Source organism: Salmo salar, chromosome 07 (genome assembly GCF_965601325.2).
Source record: "Salmo salar chromosome 07, fSalSal1, whole genome shotgun sequence".
NCBI lineage: Eukaryota > Metazoa > Chordata > Actinopteri > Salmoniformes > Salmonidae > Salmo > Salmo salar.
In genome coordinates, this window is record NC_138297.1 from 7,931,349 (window position 1) to 7,948,477 (window position 17,129).

The 17,129-nt window shown below is 42.9% G+C and overlaps 9 non-coding genes across 9 annotated transcripts; all 9 read right to left on the minus strand.

Annotated features, from left to right (window-relative positions):
* Positions 1 to 1,175: 1,175 nt before the first annotated feature.
* Positions 1,176 to 1,248, minus strand: trnar-ucu (transfer RNA arginine (anticodon UCU)). Its single transcript has one exon. It is a non-coding gene; the product is annotated as a tRNA-Arg (tRNA).
* A 1,291-nt stretch (positions 1,249 to 2,539) lies between these two features.
* trnar-ucu (transfer RNA arginine (anticodon UCU)) lies at positions 2,540 to 2,612 on the minus strand. The gene has a single exon. It is a non-coding gene; the product is annotated as a tRNA-Arg (tRNA).
* Positions 2,613 to 5,267: 2,655 nt separating this feature from the next.
* trnar-ucu (transfer RNA arginine (anticodon UCU)) lies at positions 5,268 to 5,340 on the minus strand. Its single transcript has one exon. It is a non-coding gene; the product is annotated as a tRNA-Arg (tRNA).
* Positions 5,341 to 6,631: 1,291 nt separating this feature from the next.
* On the minus strand, positions 6,632 to 6,704 carry trnar-ucu (transfer RNA arginine (anticodon UCU)). Its single transcript has one exon. It is a non-coding gene; the product is annotated as a tRNA-Arg (tRNA).
* Positions 6,705 to 9,359: 2,655 nt separating this feature from the next.
* trnar-ucu (transfer RNA arginine (anticodon UCU)) lies at positions 9,360 to 9,432 on the minus strand. Its single transcript has one exon. It is a non-coding gene; the product is annotated as a tRNA-Arg (tRNA).
* A 1,291-nt stretch (positions 9,433 to 10,723) lies between these two features.
* trnar-ucu (transfer RNA arginine (anticodon UCU)) lies at positions 10,724 to 10,796 on the minus strand. Its single transcript has one exon. It is a non-coding gene; the product is annotated as a tRNA-Arg (tRNA).
* Positions 10,797 to 12,087: 1,291 nt separating this feature from the next.
* On the minus strand, positions 12,088 to 12,160 carry trnar-ucu (transfer RNA arginine (anticodon UCU)). Its single transcript has one exon. It is a non-coding gene; the product is annotated as a tRNA-Arg (tRNA).
* A 1,291-nt stretch (positions 12,161 to 13,451) lies between these two features.
* trnar-ucu (transfer RNA arginine (anticodon UCU)) lies at positions 13,452 to 13,524 on the minus strand. Its single transcript has one exon. It is a non-coding gene; the product is annotated as a tRNA-Arg (tRNA).
* A 2,654-nt stretch (positions 13,525 to 16,178) lies between these two features.
* trnar-ucu (transfer RNA arginine (anticodon UCU)) lies at positions 16,179 to 16,251 on the minus strand. The gene has a single exon. It is a non-coding gene; the product is annotated as a tRNA-Arg (tRNA).
* Positions 16,252 to 17,129: the final 878 nt, after the last annotated feature.

The window sequence follows — 17,129 nt, forward strand, 5'->3', positions numbered from 1 at the left end:
AGAAGCAGTCAAACAAAGAATCACAGAGGGCACTGAGACATGCCCATGAAATTATGCTATTTTTTATTTATGGTTGCAATTAATTTCTAAAAATAAAAATGGATTGCAGAGGATGGTTTCATCCATCAACCTCTGGGCCCATCACGTTTCCGCAGCGCCACTCTGCTTCAACCCACGGAGGGCACTGAGACATGCCATTGATATTATGCTTTTTTTTATCCCTGGTTGCAGTTCATTTCTGAAAATAAAAATGGATGGCAGAGGATGGTTTCAATCTATAGGCCTCTGGGTTATGGGCCCAGCACGCTTCCGCTGGGACACTCTGTTTTCAGCCACCCCTGACAAGACTTAAACTCACAATCTCTGGCTTGGGAGGCCAGTTTTTTAGGCATCTGGGGCATGGTGTAATAGCATGACCTATACGAACTGATAGAAACAGTAAAAAAAAATAATCACCAAGGGCAATGAGACATGCCGAAGATATTATGCTTTTTTTGATCGCTGGTTGCAATTAATTTCTAAAAATAAAAATTGTTAGCTGAGGATGGCTTCAGGTCATCAACCTCTGGGCCCAGCTCGTTTCCACAGCACCACAACCCACCCCAGAAGGGACTCGAAAGCTCAATCCCTGGCATGGGAGGCCAGTTTTTTAGGCATCTGGGGCATGGTGTTATAGCATGACCTATACGAACTGATAGAAACAGTAAAAAAAAGAATCACATAGGGCACTGAGACATGCCCATGATATTTTGCTTTTTTTGAACGCTGGTTGCAATTAATTTGTAAAAATCAAGATTGTTAGCAGTTTTTATATTTCTGTTTGCTGAAAACAAACTGGATAGAAGAGGATGGTTTCGATCCATAAATCACTGGGTTAACTGCTCAGCATACTTGCACTTCATCACTCCACTTTCAGGCACCACAAAATAATACTTGAACGCACAATACATGGATTAGGAGGCCAGTTTCTTAGGCCACTGTGGCACTGTGTGATCAGCATGACCTATACGAACTGATAGAAGCAGATTCAAAAAAAGAATCACGAAGGGCAGAGAGACATGCCCATGAAAGTATACTTTTTGTTAATCTCTATTTGCACTTCCTTTCAAAAAATTCAATAGCTTCAACATCTTTGTTACATGAACTCTCTTCTTCTTTCCCAAACTGCCTTCATCCACCCCAGATGGGACTCGAACCCACAATCCCTGGCTTAGAAGGCCAGTGCCTTATCCATTAGGCCACTAGGGTACTTGCCGAAATCTATCTTGATAGCAGAGAGTGGTTTCGATCCATCGACCTCTGGGTTACGGGGCCATCACGCTACCGCTGCACCTCTGTAATCAGTGTGACCTATACAAACTGACAGAAGCAGTCAAACAAAGAATCACAGAGGGCACTGAGACATGCCCATGAAATTATGCTATTTTTTATTTATGGTTGCAATTAATTTCTAAAAATAAAAATGGATTGCAGAGGATGGTTTCATCCATCAACCTCTGGGCCCATCACGTTTCCGCAGCGCCACTCTGCTTCAACCCACGGAGGGCACTGAGACATGCCATTGATATTATGCTTTTTTTTATCCCTGGTTGCAGTTCATTTCTGAAAATAAAAATGGATTGCAGAGGATGGTTTCAATCTATAGGCCTCTGGGTTATGGGCCCAGCACGCTTCCGCTGGGACACTCTGTTTTCAGCCACCCCTGACAAGACTTAAACTCACAATCTCTGGCTTGGGAGGCCAGTTTTTTAGGCATCTGGGGCATGGTGTAATAGCATGACCTATACGAACTGATAGAAACAGTAAAAAAAAAGAATCACCAAGGGCAATGAGACATGCCGAAGATATTATGCTTTTTTTGATCGCTGGTTGCAATTAATTTCTAAAAATAAAAATTGTTAGCTGAGGATGGCTTCAGGTCATCAACCTCTGGGCCCAGCTCGTTTCCACAGCGCCACAACCCACCCCAGAAGGGACTCGAAAGCTCAATCCCTGGCATGGGAGGCCAGTTTTTTAGGCATCTGGGGCATGGTGTTATAGCATGACCTATACGAACTGATAGAAACAGTAAAAAAAAGAATCACATAGGGCACTGAGACATGCCCATGATATTTTGCTTTTTTTGAACGCTGGTTGCAATTAATTTGTAAAAATCAAGATTGTTAGCAGTTTTTATATTTCTGTTTGCTGAAAACAAACTGGATAGAAGAGGATGGTTTCGATCCATAAATCACTGGGTTAACTGCTCAGCATACTTGCACTTCATCACTCCACTTTCAGGCACCCCAAAATAATACTTGAACGCACAATACATGGATTAGGAGGCCAGTTTCTTAGGCCACTGTGGCACTGTGTGATCAGCATGACCTATACGAACTGATAGAAGCAGATTCAAAAAAAGAATCACGAAGGGCAGAGAGACATGCCCATGAAAGTATACTTTTTGTTAATCTCTATTTGCACTTCCTTTCTAAAAATTCAATAGCTTCAACATCTTTGTTACATGAACTCTCTTCTTCTTTCCCAAACTGCCTTCATCCACCCCAGATGGGACTCGAACCCACAATCCCTGGCTTAGAAGGCCAGTGCCTTATCCATTAGGCCACTAGGCTACTTGCCGAAATCTATCTTGATAGCAGAGAGTGGTTTCGATCCATCGACCTCTGGGTTACGGGGCCATCACGCTACCGCTGCACCTCTGTAATCAGTGTGACCTATACAAACTGACAGAAGCAGTCAAACAAAGAATCACAGAGGGCACTGAGACATGCCCATGAAATTATGCTATTTTTTATTTATGGTTGCAATTAATTTCTAAAAATAAAAATGGATTGCAGAGGATGGTTTCATCCATCAACCTCTGGGCCCATCACGTTTCCGCAGCGCCACTCTGCTTCAACCCACGGAGGGCACTGAGACATGCCATTGATATTATGCTTTTTTTTATCCCTGGTTGCAGTTCATTTCTGAAAATAAAAATGGATTGCAGAGGATGGTTTCAATCTATAGGCCTCTGGGTTATGGGCCCAGCACGCTTCCGCTGGGACACTCTGTTTTCAGCCACCCCTGACAAGACTTAAACTCACAATCTCTGGCTTGGGAGGCCAGTTTTTTAGGCATCTGGGGCATGGTGTAATAGCATGACCTATACGAACTGATAGAAACAGTAAAAAAAAAGAATCACCAAGGGCAATGAGACATGCCGAAGATATTATGCTTTTTTTGATCGCTGGTTGCAATTAATTTCTAAAAATAAAAATTGTTAGCTGAGGATGGCTTCAGGTCATCAACCTCTGGGCCCAGCTCGTTTCCACAGCGCCACAACCCACCCCAGAAGGGACTCGAAAACTCAATCCCTGGCATGGGAGGCCAGTTTTTTAGGCATCTGGGGCATGGTGTTATAGCATGACCTATACGAACTGATAGAAACAGTAAAAAAAAGAATCACATAGGGCACTGAGACATGCCCATGATATTTTGCTTTTTTTGAACGCTGGTTGCAATTAATTTGTAAAAATCAAGATTGTTAGCAGTTTTTATATTTCTGTTTGCTGAAAACAAACTGGATAGAAGAGGATGGTTTCGATCCATAAATCACTGGGTTAACTGCTCAGCATACTTGCACTTCATCACTCCACTTTCAGGCACCCCAAAATAATACTTGAACGCACAATACATGGATTAGGAGGCCAGTTTCTTAGGCCACTGTGGCACTGTGTGATCAGCATGACCTATACGAACTGATAGAAGCAGATTCAAAAAAAGAATCACGAAGGGCAGAGAGACATGCCCATGAAAGTATACTTTTTGTTAATCTCTATTTGCACTTCCTTTCTAAAAATTCAATAGCTTCACCATCTTTGTTACATGAACTCTCTTCTTCTTTCCCAAACTGCCTTCATCCACCCCAGATGGGACTTGAACCCACAATCCCTGGCTTAGAAGGCCAGTGCCTTATCCATTAGGCCACTAGACTACTTGCCGAAATCTATCTTGATAGCAGAGAGTGGTTTCGATCCATCGACCTCTGGGTTACGGGGCCATCACGCTACCGCTGCACCTCTGTAATCAGTGTGACCTATACAAACTGACAGAAGCAGTCAAACAAAGAATCACAGAGGGCACTGAGACATGCCCATGAAATTATGCTATTTTTTATTTATGGTTGCAATTAATTTCTAAAAATAAAAATGGATTGCAGAGGATGGTTTCATCCATCAACCTCTGGGCCCATCACGTTTCCGCAGCGCCACTCTGCTTCAACCCACGGAGGGCACTGAGACATGCCATTGATATTATGCTTTTTTTTATCCCTGGTTGCAGTTCATTTCTGAAAATAAAAATGGATGGCAGAGGATGGTTTCAATCTATAGGCCTCTGGGTTATGGGCCCAGCACGCTTCCGCTGGGACACTCTGTTTTCAGCCACCCCTGACAAGACTTAAACTCACAATCTCTGGCTTGGGAGGCCAGTTTTTTAGGCATCTGGGGCATGGTGTAATAGCATGACCTATACGAACTGATAGAAACAGTAAAAAAAAATAATCACCAAGGGCAATGAGACATGCCGAAGATATTATGCTTTTTTTGATCGCTGGTTGCAATTAATTTCTAAAAATAAAAATTGTTAGCTGAGGATGGCTTCAGGTCATCAACCTCTGGGCCCAGCTCGTTTCCACAGCACCACAACCCACCCCAGAAGGGACTCGAAAGCTCAATCCCTGGCATGGGAGGCCAGTTTTTTAGGCATCTGGGGCATGGTGTTATAGCATGACCTATACGAACTGATAGAAACAGTAAAAAAAAGAATCACATAGGGCACTGAGACATGCCCATGATATTTTGCTTTTTTTGAACGCTGGTTGCAATTAATTTGTAAAAATCAAGATTGTTAGCAGTTTTTATATTTCTGTTTGCTGAAAACAAACTGGATAGAAGAGGATGGTTTCGATCCATAAATCACTGGGTTAACTGCTCAGCATACTTGCACTTCATCACTCCACTTTCAGGCACCACAAAATAATACTTGAACGCACAATACATGGATTAGGAGGCCAGTTTCTTAGGCCACTGTGGCACTGTGTGATCAGCATGACCTATACGAACTGATAGAAGCAGATTCAAAAAAAGAATCACGAAGGGCAGAGAGACATGCCCATGAAAGTATACTTTTTGTTAATCTCTATTTGCACTTCCTTTCAAAAAATTCAATAGCTTCAACATCTTTGTTACATGAACTCTCTTCTTCTTTCCCAAACTGCCTTCATCCACCCCAGATGGGACTCGAACCCACAATCCCTGGCTTAGAAGGCCAGTGCCTTATCCATTAGGCCACTAGGGTACTTGCCGAAATCTATCTTGATAGCAGAGAGTGGTTTCGATCCATCGACCTCTGGGTTACGGGGCCATCACGCTACCGCTGCACCTCTGTAATCAGTGTGACCTATACAAACTGACAGAAGCAGTCAAACAAAGAATCACAGAGGGCACTGAGACATGCCCATGAAATTATGCTATTTTTTATTTATGGTTGCAATTAATTTCTAAAAATAAAAATGGATTGCAGAGGATGGTTTCATCCATCAACCTCTGGGCCCATCACGTTTCCGCAGCGCCACTCTGCTTCAACCCACGGAGGGCACTGAGACATGCCATTGATATTATGCTTTTTTTTATCCCTGGTTGCAGTTCATTTCTGAAAATAAAAATGGATTGCAGAGGATGGTTTCAATCTATAGGCCTCTGGGTTATGGGCCCAGCACGCTTCCGCTGGGACACTCTGTTTTCAGCCACCCCTGACAAGACTTAAACTCACAATCTCTGGCTTGGGAGGCCAGTTTTTTAGGCATCTGGGGCATGGTGTAATAGCATGACCTATACGAACTGATAGAAACAGTAAAAAAAAAGAATCACCAAGGGCAATGAGACATGCCGAAGATATTATGCTTTTTTTGATCGCTGGTTGCAATTAATTTCTAAAAATAAAAATTGTTAGCTGAGGATGGCTTCAGGTCATCAACCTCTGGGCCCAGCTCGTTTCCACAGCGCCACAACCCACCCCAGAAGGGACTCGAAAGCTCAATCCCTGGCATGGGAGGCCAGTTTTTTAGGCATCTGGGGCATGGTGTTATAGCATGACCTATACGAACTGATAGAAACAGTAAAAAAAAGAATCACATAGGGCACTGAGACATGCCCATGATATTTTGCTTTTTTTGAACGCTGGTTGCAATTAATTTGTAAAAATCAAGATTGTTAGCAGTTTTTATATTTCTGTTTGCTGAAAACAAACTGGATAGAAGAGGATGGTTTCGATCCATAAATCACTGGGTTAACTGCTCAGCATACTTGCACTTCATCACTCCACTTTCAGGCACCCCAAAATAATACTTGAACTCACAATACATGGATTAGGAGGCCAGTTTCTTAGGCCACTGTGGCACTGTGTGATCAGCATGACCTATACGAACTGATAGAAGCAGATTCAAAAAAAGAATCACGAAGGGCAGAGAGACATGCCCATGAAAGTATACTTTTTGTTAATCTCTATTTGCACTTCCTTTCTAAAAATTCAATAGCTTCAACATCTTTGTTACATGAACTCTCTTCTTCTTTCCCAAACTGCCTTCATCCACCCCAGATGGGACTCGAACCCACAATCCCTGGCTTAGAAGGCCAGTGCCTTATCCATTAGGCCACTAGGGTACTTGCCGAAATCTATCTTGATAGCAGAGAGTGGTTTCGATCCATCGACCTCTGGGTTACGGGGCCATCACGCTACCGCTGCACCTCTGTAATCAGTGTGACCTATACAAACTGACAGAAGCAGTCAAACAAAGAATCACAGAGGGCACTGAGACATGCCCATGAAATTATGCTATTTTTTATTTATGGTTGCAATTAATTTCTAAAAATAAAAATGGATTGCAGAGGATGGTTTCATCCATCAACCTCTGGGCCCATCACGTTTCCGCAGCGCCACTCTGCTTCAACCCACGGAGGGCACTGAGACATGCCATTGATATTATGCTTTTTTTTATCCCTGGTTGCAGTTCATTTCTGAAAATAAAAATGGATTGCAGAGGATGGTTTCAATCTATAGGCCTCTGGGTTATGGGCCCAGCACGCTTCCGCTGGGACACTCTGTTTTCAGCCACCCCTGACAAGACTTAAACTCACAATCTCTGGCTTGGGAGGCCAGTTTTTTAGGCATCTGGGGCATGGTGTAATAGCATGACCTATACGAACTGATAGAAACAGTAAAAAAAAAGAATCACCAAGGGCAATGAGACATGCCGAAGATATTATGCTTTTTTTGATCGCTGGTTGCAATTAATTTCTAAAAATAAAAATTGTTAGCTGAGGATGGCTTCAGGTCATCAACCTCTGGGCCCAGCTCGTTTCCACAGCGCCACAACCCACCCCAGAAGGGACTCGAAAGCTCAATCCCTGGCATGGGAGGCCAGTTTTTTAGGCATCTGGGGCATGGTGTTATAGCATGACCTATACGAACTGATAGAAACAGTAAAAAAAAGAATCACATAGGGCACTGAGACATGCCCATGATATTTTGCTTTTTTTGAACGCTGGTTGCAATTAATTTGTAAAAATCAAGATTGTTAGCAGTTTTTATATTTCTGTTTGCTGAAAACAAACTGGATAGAAGAGGATGGTTTCGATCCATAAATCACTGGGTTAACTGCTCAGCATACTTGCACTTCATCACTCCACTTTCAGGCACCCCAAAATAATACTTGAACGCACAATACATGGATTAGGAGGCCAGTTTCTTAGGCCACTGTGGCACTGTGTGATCAGCATGACCTATACGAACTGATAGAAGCAGATTCAAAAAAAGAATCACGAAGGGCAGAGAGACATGCCCATGAAAGTATACTTTTTGTTAATCTCTATTTGCACTTCCTTTCTAAAAATTCAATAGCTTCAACATCTTTGTTACATGAACTCTCTTCTTCTTTCCCAAACTGCCTTCATCCACCCCAGATGGGACTCGAACCCACAATCCCTGGCTTAGAAGGCCAGTGCCTTATCCATTAGGCCACTAGACTACTTGCCGAAATCTATCTTGATAGCAGAGAGTGGTTTCGATCCATCGACCTCTGGGTTACGGGGCCATCACGCTACCGCTGCACCTCTGTAATCAGTGTGACCTATACAAACTGACAGAAGCAGTCAAACAAAGAATCACAGAGGGCACTGAGACATGCCCATGAAATTATGCTATTTTTTATTTATGGTTGCAATTAATTTCTAAAAATAAAAATGGATTGCAGAGGATGGTTTCATCCATCAACCTCTGGGCCCATCACGTTTCCGCAGCGCCACTCTGCTTCAACCCACGGAGGGCACTGAGACATGCCATTGATATTATGCTTTTTTTTATCCCTGGTTGCAGTTCATTTCTGAAAATAAAAATGGATTGCAGAGGATGGTTTCAATCTATAGGCCTCTGGGTTATGGGCCCAGCACGCTTCCGCTGGGACACTCTGTTTTCAGCCACCCCTGACAAGACTTAAACTCACAATCTCTGGCTTGGGAGGCCAGTTTTTTAGGCATCTGGGGCATGGTGTAATAGCATGACCTATACGAACTGATAGAAACAGTAAAAAAAAAGAATCACCAAGGGCAATGAGACATGCCGAAGATATTATGCTTTTTTTGATCGCTGGTTGCAATTAATTTCTAAAAATAAAAATTGTTAGCTGAGGATGGCTTCAGGTCATCAACCTCTGGGCCCAGCTCGTTTCCACAGCACCACAACCCACCCCAGAAGGGACTCGAAAGCTCAATCCCTGGCATGGGAGGCCAGTTTTTTAGGCATCTGGGGCATGGTGTTATAGCATGACCTATACGAACTGATAGAAACAGTAAAAAAAAGAATCACATAGGGCACTGAGACATGCCCATGATATTTTGCTTTTTTTGAACGCTGGTTGCAATTAATTTGTAAAAATCAAGATTGTTAGCAGTTTTTATATTTCTGTTTGCTGAAAACAAACTGGATAGAAGAGGATGGTTTCGATCCATAAATCACTGGGTTAACTGCTCAGCATACTTGCACTTCATCACTCCACTTTCAGGCACCCCAAAATAATACTTGAACGCACAATACATGGATTAGGAGGCCAGTTTCTTAGGCCACTGTGGCACTGTGTGATCAGCATGACCTATACGAACTGATAGAAGCAGATTCAAAAAAAGAATCACGAAGGGCAGAGAGACATGCCCATGAAAGTATACTTTTTGTTAATCTCTATTTGCACTTCCTTTCAAAAAATTCAATAGCTTCAACATCTTTGTTACATGAACTCTCTTCTTCTTTCCCAAACTGCCTTCATCCACCCCAGATGGGACTCGAACCCACAATCCCTGGCTTAGAAGGCCAGTGCCTTATCCATTAGGCCACTAGGGTACTTGCCAAAATCTATCTTGATAGCAGAGAGTGGTTTCGATCCATCGACCTCTGGGTTACGGGGCCATCACGCTACCGCTGCACCTCTGTAATCAGTGTGACCTATACAAACTGACAGAAGCAGTCAAACAAAGAATCACAGAGGGCACTGAGACATGCCCATGAAATTATGCTATTTTTTATTTATGGTTGCAATTAATTTCTAAAAATAAAAATGGATTGCAGAGGATGGTTTCATCCATCAACCTCTGGGCCCATCACGTTTCCGCAGCGCCACTCTGCTTCAACCCACGGAGGGCACTGAGACATGCCATTGATATTATGCTTTTTTTTATCCCTGGTTGCAGTTCATTTCTGAAAATAAAAATGGATTGCAGAGGATGGTTTCAATCTATAGGCCTCTGGGTTATGGGCCCAGCACGCTTCCGCTGGGACACTCTGTTTTCAGCCACCCCTGACAAGACTTAAACTCACAATCTCTGGCTTGGGAGGCCAGTTTTTTAGGCATCTGGGGCATGGTGTAATAGCATGACCTATACGAACTGATAGAAACAGTAAAAAAAAAGAATCACCAAGGGCAATGAGACATGCCGAAGATATTATGCTTTTTTTGATCGCTGGTTGCAATTAATTTCTAAAAATAAAAATTGTTAGCTGAGGATGGCTTCAGGTCATCAACCTCTGGGCCCAGCTCGTTTCCACAGCACCACAACCCACCCCAGAAGGGACTCGAAAGCTCAATCCCTGGCATGGGAGGCCAGTTTTTTAGGCATCTGGGGCATGGTGTTATAGCATGACCTATACGAACTGATAGAAACAGTAAAAAAAAGAATCACATAGGGCACTGAGACATGCCCATGATATTTTGCTTTTTTTGAACGCTGGTTGCAATTAATTTGTAAAAATCAAGATTGTTAGCAGTTTTTATATTTCTGTTTGCTGAAAACAAACTGGATAGAAGAGGATGGTTTCGATCCATAAATCACTGGGTTAACTGCTCAGCATACTTGCACTTCATCACTCCACTTTCAGGCACCCCAAAATAATACTTGAACGCACAATACATGGATTAGGAGGCCAGTTTCTTAGGCCACTGTGGCACTGTGTGATCAGCATGACCTATACGAACTGATAGAAGCAGATTCAAAAAAAGAATCACGAAGGGCAGAGAGACATGCCCATGAAAGTATACTTTTTGTTAATCTCTATTTGCACTTCCTTTCAAAAAATTCAATAGCTTCAACATCTTTGTTACATGAACTCTCTTCTTCTTTCCCAAACTGCCTTCATCCACCCCAGATGGGACTCGAACCCACAATCCCTGGCTTAGAAGGCCAGTGCCTTATCCATTAGGCCACTAGGGTACTTGCCAAAATCTATCTTGATAGCAGAGAGTGGTTTCGATCCATCGACCTCTGGGTTACGGGGCCATCACGCTACCGCTGCACCTCTGTAATCAGTGTGACCTATACAAACTGACAGAAGCAGTCAAACAAAGAATCACAGAGGGCACTGAGACATGCCCATGAAATTATGCTATTTTTTATTTATGGTTGCAATTAATTTCTAAAAATAAAAATGGATTGCAGAGGATGGTTTCATCCATCAACCTCTGGGCCCATCACGTTTCCGCAGCGCCACTCTGCTTCAACCCACGGAGGGCACTGAGACATGCCATTGATATTATGCTTTTTTTTATCCCTGGTTGCAGTTCATTTCTGAAAATAAAAATGGATTGCAGAGGATGGTTTCAATCTATAGGCCTCTGGGTTATGGGCCCAGCACGCTTCCGCTGGGACACTCTGTTTTCAGCCACCCCTGACAAGACTTAAACTCACAATCTCTGGCTTGGGAGGCCAGTTTTTTAGGCATCTGGGGCATGGTGTAATAGCATGACCTATACGAACTGATAGAAACAGTAAAAAAAAAGAATCACCAAGGGCAATGAGACATGCCGAAGATATTATGCTTTTTTTGATCGCTGGTTGCAATTAATTTCTAAAAATAAAAATTGTTAGCTGAGGATGGCTTCAGGTCATCAACCTCTGGGCCCAGCTCGTTTCCACAGCACCACAACCCACCCCAGAAGGGACTCGAAAGCTCAATCCCTGGCATGGGAGGCCAGTTTTTTAGGCATCTGGGGCATGGTGTTATAGCATGACCTATACGAACTGATAGAAACAGTAAAAAAAAGAATCACATAGGGCACTGAGACATGCCCATGATATTTTGCTTTTTTTGAACGCTGGTTGCAATTAATTTGTAAAAATCAAGATTGTTAGCAGTTTTTATATTTCTGTTTGCTGAAAACAAACTGGATAGAAGAGGATGGTTTCGATCCATAAATCACTGGGTTAACTGCTCAGCATACTTGCACTTCATCACTCCACTTTCAGGCACCCCAAAATAATACTTGAACGCACAATACATGGATTAGGAGGCCAGTTTCTTAGGCCACTGTGGCACTGTGTGATCAGCATGACCTATACGAACTGATAGAAGCAGATTCAAAAAAAGAATCACGAAGGGCAGAGAGACATGCCCATGAAAGTATACTTTTTGTTAATCTCTATTTGCACTTCCTTTCTAAAAATTCAATAGCTTCAACATCTTTGTTACATGAACTCTCTTCTTCTTTCCCAAACTGCCTTCATCCACCCCAGATGGGACTCGAACCCACAATCCCTGGCTTAGAAGGCCAGTGCCTTATCCATTAGGCCACTAGGGTACTTGCCAAAATCTATCTTGATAGCAGAGAGTGGTTTCGATCCATCGACCTCTGGGTTACGGGGCCATCACGCTACCGCTGCACCTCTGTAATCAGTGTGACCTATACAAACTGACAGAAGCAGTCAAACAAAGAATCACAGAGGGCACTGAGACATGCCCATGAAATTATGCTATTTTTTATTTATGGTTGCAATTAATTTCTAAAAATAAAAATGGATTGCAGAGGATGGTTTCATCCATCAACCTCTGGGCCCATCACGTTTCCGCAGCGCCACTCTGCTTCAACCCACGGAGGGCACTGAGACATGCCATTGATATTATGCTTTTTTTTATCCCTGGTTGCAGTTCATTTCTGAAAATAAAAATGGATTGCAGAGGATGGTTTCAATCTATAGGCCTCTGGGTTATGGGCCCAGCACGCTTCCGCTGGGACACTCTGTTTTCAGCCACCCCTGACAAGACTTAAACTCACAATCTCTGGCTTGGGAGGCCAGTTTTTTAGGCATCTGGGGCATGGTGTAATAGCATGACCTATACGAACTGATAGAAACAGTAAAAAAAAAGAATCACCAAGGGCAATGAGACATGCCGAAGATATTATGCTTTTTTTGATCGCTGGTTGCAATTAATTTCTAAAAATAAAAATTGTTAGCTGAGGATGGCTTCAGGTCATCAACCTCTGGGCCCAGCTCGTTTCCACAGCACCACAACCCACCCCAGAAGGGACTCGAAAGCTCAATCCCTGGCATGGGAGGCCAGTTTTTTAGGCATCTGGGGCATGGTGTTATAGCATGACCTATACGAACTGATAGAAACAGTAAAAAAAAGAATCACATAGGGCACTGAGACATGCCCATGATATTTTGCTTTTTTTGAACGCTGGTTGCAATTAATTTGTAAAAATCAAGATTGTTAGCAGTTTTTATATTTCTGTTTGCTGAAAACAAACTGGATAGAAGAGGATGGTTTCGATCCATAAATCACTGGGTTAACTGCTCAGCATACTTGCACTTCATCACTCCACTTTCAGGCACCCCAAAATAATACTTGAACGCACAATACATGGATTAGGAGGCCAGTTTCTTAGGCCACTGTGGCACTGTGTGATCAGCATGACCTATACGAACTGATAGAAGCAGATTCAAAAAAAGAATCACGAAGGGCAGAGAGACATGCCCATGAAAGTATACTTTTTGTTAATCTCTATTTGCACTTCCTTTCAAAAAATTCAATAGCTTCAACATCTTTGTTACATGAACTCTCTTCTTCTTTCCCAAACTGCCTTCATCCACCCCAGATGGGACTCGAACCCACAATCCCTGGCTTAGAAGGCCAGTGCCTTATCCATTAGGCCACTAGGGTACTTGCCAAAATCTATCTTGATAGCAGAGAGTGGTTTCGATCCATCGACCTCTGGGTTACGGGGCCATCACGCTACCGCTGCACCTCTGTAATCAGTGTGACCTATACAAACTGACAGAAGCAGTCAAACAAAGAATCACAGAGGGCACTGAGACATGCCCATGAAATTATGCTATTTTTTATTTATGGTTGCAATTAATTTCTAAAAATAAAAATGGATTGCAGAGGATGGTTTCATCCATCAACCTCTGGGCCCATCACGTTTCCGCAGCGCCACTCTGCTTCAACCCACGGAGGGCACTGAGACATGCCATTGATATTATGCTTTTTTTTATCCCTGGTTGCAGTTCATTTCTGAAAATAAAAATGGATTGCAGAGGATGGTTTCAATCTATAGGCCTCTGGGTTATGGGCCCAGCACGCTTCCGCTGGGACACTCTGTTTTCAGCCACCCCTGACAAGACTTAAACTCACAATCTCTGGCTTGGGAGGCCAGTTTTTTAGGCATCTGGGGCATGGTGTAATAGCATGACCTATACGAACTGATAGAAACAGTAAAAAAAAAGAATCACCAAGGGCAATGAGACATGCCGAAGATATTATGCTTTTTTTGATCGCTGGTTGCAATTAATTTCTAAAAATAAAAATTGTTAGCTGAGGATGGCTTCAGGTCATCAACCTCTGGGCCCAGCTCGTTTCCACAGCACCACAACCCACCCCAGAAGGGACTCGAAAGCTCAATCCCTGGCATGGGAGGCCAGTTTTTTAGGCATCTGGGGCATGGTGTTATAGCATGACCTATACGAACTGATAGAAACAGTAAAAAAAAGAATCACATAGGGCACTGAGACATGCCCATGATATTTTGCTTTTTTTGAACGCTGGTTGCAATTAATTTGTAAAAATCAAGATTGTTAGCAGTTTTTATATTTCTGTTTGCTGAAAACAAACTGGATAGAAGAGGATGGTTTCGATCCATAAATCACTGGGTTAACTGCTCAGCATACTTGCACTTCATCACTCCACTTTCAGGCACCCCAAAATAATACTTGAACGCACAATACATGGATTAGGAGGCCAGTTTCTTAGGCCACTGTGGCACTGTGTGATCAGCATGACCTATACGAACTGATAGAAGCAGATTCAAAAAAAGAATCACGAAGGGCAGAGAGACATGCCCATGAAAGTATACTTTTTGTTAATCTCTATTTGCACTTCCTTTCTAAAAATTCAATAGCTTCAACATCTTTGTTACATGAACTCTCTTCTTCTTTCCCAAACTGCCTTCATCCACCCCAGATGGGACTTGAACCCACAATCCCTGGCTTAGAAGGCCAGTGCCTTATCCATTAGGCCACTAGACTACTTGCCGAAATCTATCTTGATAGCAGAGAGTGGTTTCGATCCATCGACCTCTGGGTTACGGGGCCATCACGCTACCGCTGCACCTCTGTAATCAGTGTGACCTATACAAACTGACAGAAGCAGTCAAACAAAGAATCACAGAGGGCACTGAGACATGCCCATGAAATTATGCTATTTTTTATTTATGGTTGCAATTAATTTCTAAAAATAAAAATGGATTGCAGAGGATGGTTTCATCCATCAACCTCTGGGCCCATCACGTTTCCGCAGCGCCACTCTGCTTCAACCCACGGAGGGCACTGAGACATGCCATTGATATTATGCTTTTTTTATCCCTGGTTGCAGTTCATTTCTGAAAATAAAAATGGATGGCAGAGGATGGTTTCAATCTATAGGCCTCTGGGTTATGGGCCCAGCACGCTTCCGCTGGGACACTCTGTTTTCAGCCACCCCTGACAAGACTTAAACTCACAATCTCTGGCTTGGGAGGCCAGTTTTTTAGGCATCTGGGGCATGGTGTAATAGCATGACCTATACGAACTGATAGAAACAGTAAAAAAAAAGAATCACCAAGGGCAATGAGACATGCCGAAGATATTATGCTTTTTTTGATCGCTGGTTGCAATTCATTTCTAAAAATAAAAATTGTTAGCTGAGGATGGCTTCAGGTCATCAACCTCTGGGCCCAGCTCGTTTCCACAGCACCACAACCCACCCCAGAAGGGACTCGAAAGCTCAATCCCTGGCATGGGAGGCCAGTTTTTTAGGCATCTGGGGCATGGTGTTATAGCATGACCTATACGAACTGATAGAAACAGTAAAAAAAAGAATCACATAGGGCACTGAGACATGCCCATGATATTTTGCTTTTTTTGAACGCTGGTTGCAATTAATTTGTAAAAATCAAGATTGTTAGCAGTTTTTATATTTCTGTTTGCTGAAAACAAACTGGATAGAAGAGGATGGTTTCGATCCATAAATCACTGGGTTAACTGCTCAGCATACTTGCACTTCATCACTCCACTTTCAGGCACCCCAAAATAATACTTGAACGCACAATACATGGATTAGGAGGCCAGTTTCTTAGGCCACTGTGGCACTGTGTGATCAGCATGACCTATACGAACTGATAGAAGCAGATTCAAAAAAAGAATCACGAAGGGCAGAGAGACATGCCCATGAAAGTATACTTTTTGTTAATCTCTATTTGCACTTCCTTTCAAAAAATTCAATAGCTTCACCATCTTTGTTACATGAACTCTCTTCTTCTTTCCCAAACTGCCTTCATCCACCCCAGATGGGACTCGAACCCACAATCCCTGGCTTAGAAGGCCAGTGCCTTATCCATTAGGCCACTAGGGTACTTGCCAAAATCTATCTTGATAGCAGAGAGTGGTTTCGATCCATCGACCTCTGGGTTACGGGGCCATCACGCTACCGCTGCACCTCTGTAATCAGTGTGACCTATACAAACTGACAGAAGCAGTCAAACAAAGAATCACAGAGGGCACTGAGACATGCCCATGAAATTATGCTATTTTTTATTTATGGTTGCAATTAATTTCTAAAAATAAAAATGGATTGCAGAGGATGGTTTCATCCATCAACCTCTGGGCCCATCACGTTTCCGCAGCGCCACTCTGCTTCAACCCACGGAGGGCACTGAGACATGCCATTGATATTATGCTTTTTTTTATCCCTGGTTGCAGTTCATTTCTGAAAATAAAAATGGATTGCAGAGGATGGTTTCAATCTATAGGCCTCTGGGTTATGGGCCCAGCACGCTTCCGCTGGGACACTCTGTTTTCAGCCACCCCTGACAAGACTTAAACTCACAATCTCTGGCTTGGGAGGCCAGTTTTTTAGGCATCTGGGGCATGGTGTAATAGCATGACCTATACGAACTGATAGAAACAGTAAAAAAAAAGAATCACCAAGGGCAATGAGACATGCCGAAGATATTATGCTTTTTTTGATCGCTGGTTGCAATTAATTTCTAAAAATAAAAATTGTTAGCTGAGGATGGCTTCAGGTCATCAACCTCTGGGCCCAGCTCGTTTCCACAGCACCACAACCCACCCCAGAAGGGACTCGAAAGCTCAATCCCTGGCATGGGAGGCCAGTTTTTTAGGCATCTGGGGCATGGTGTTATAGCATGACCTATACGAACTGATAGAAACAGTAAAAAAAAGAATCACATAGGGCACTGAGACATGCCCATGATATTTTGCTTTTTTTGA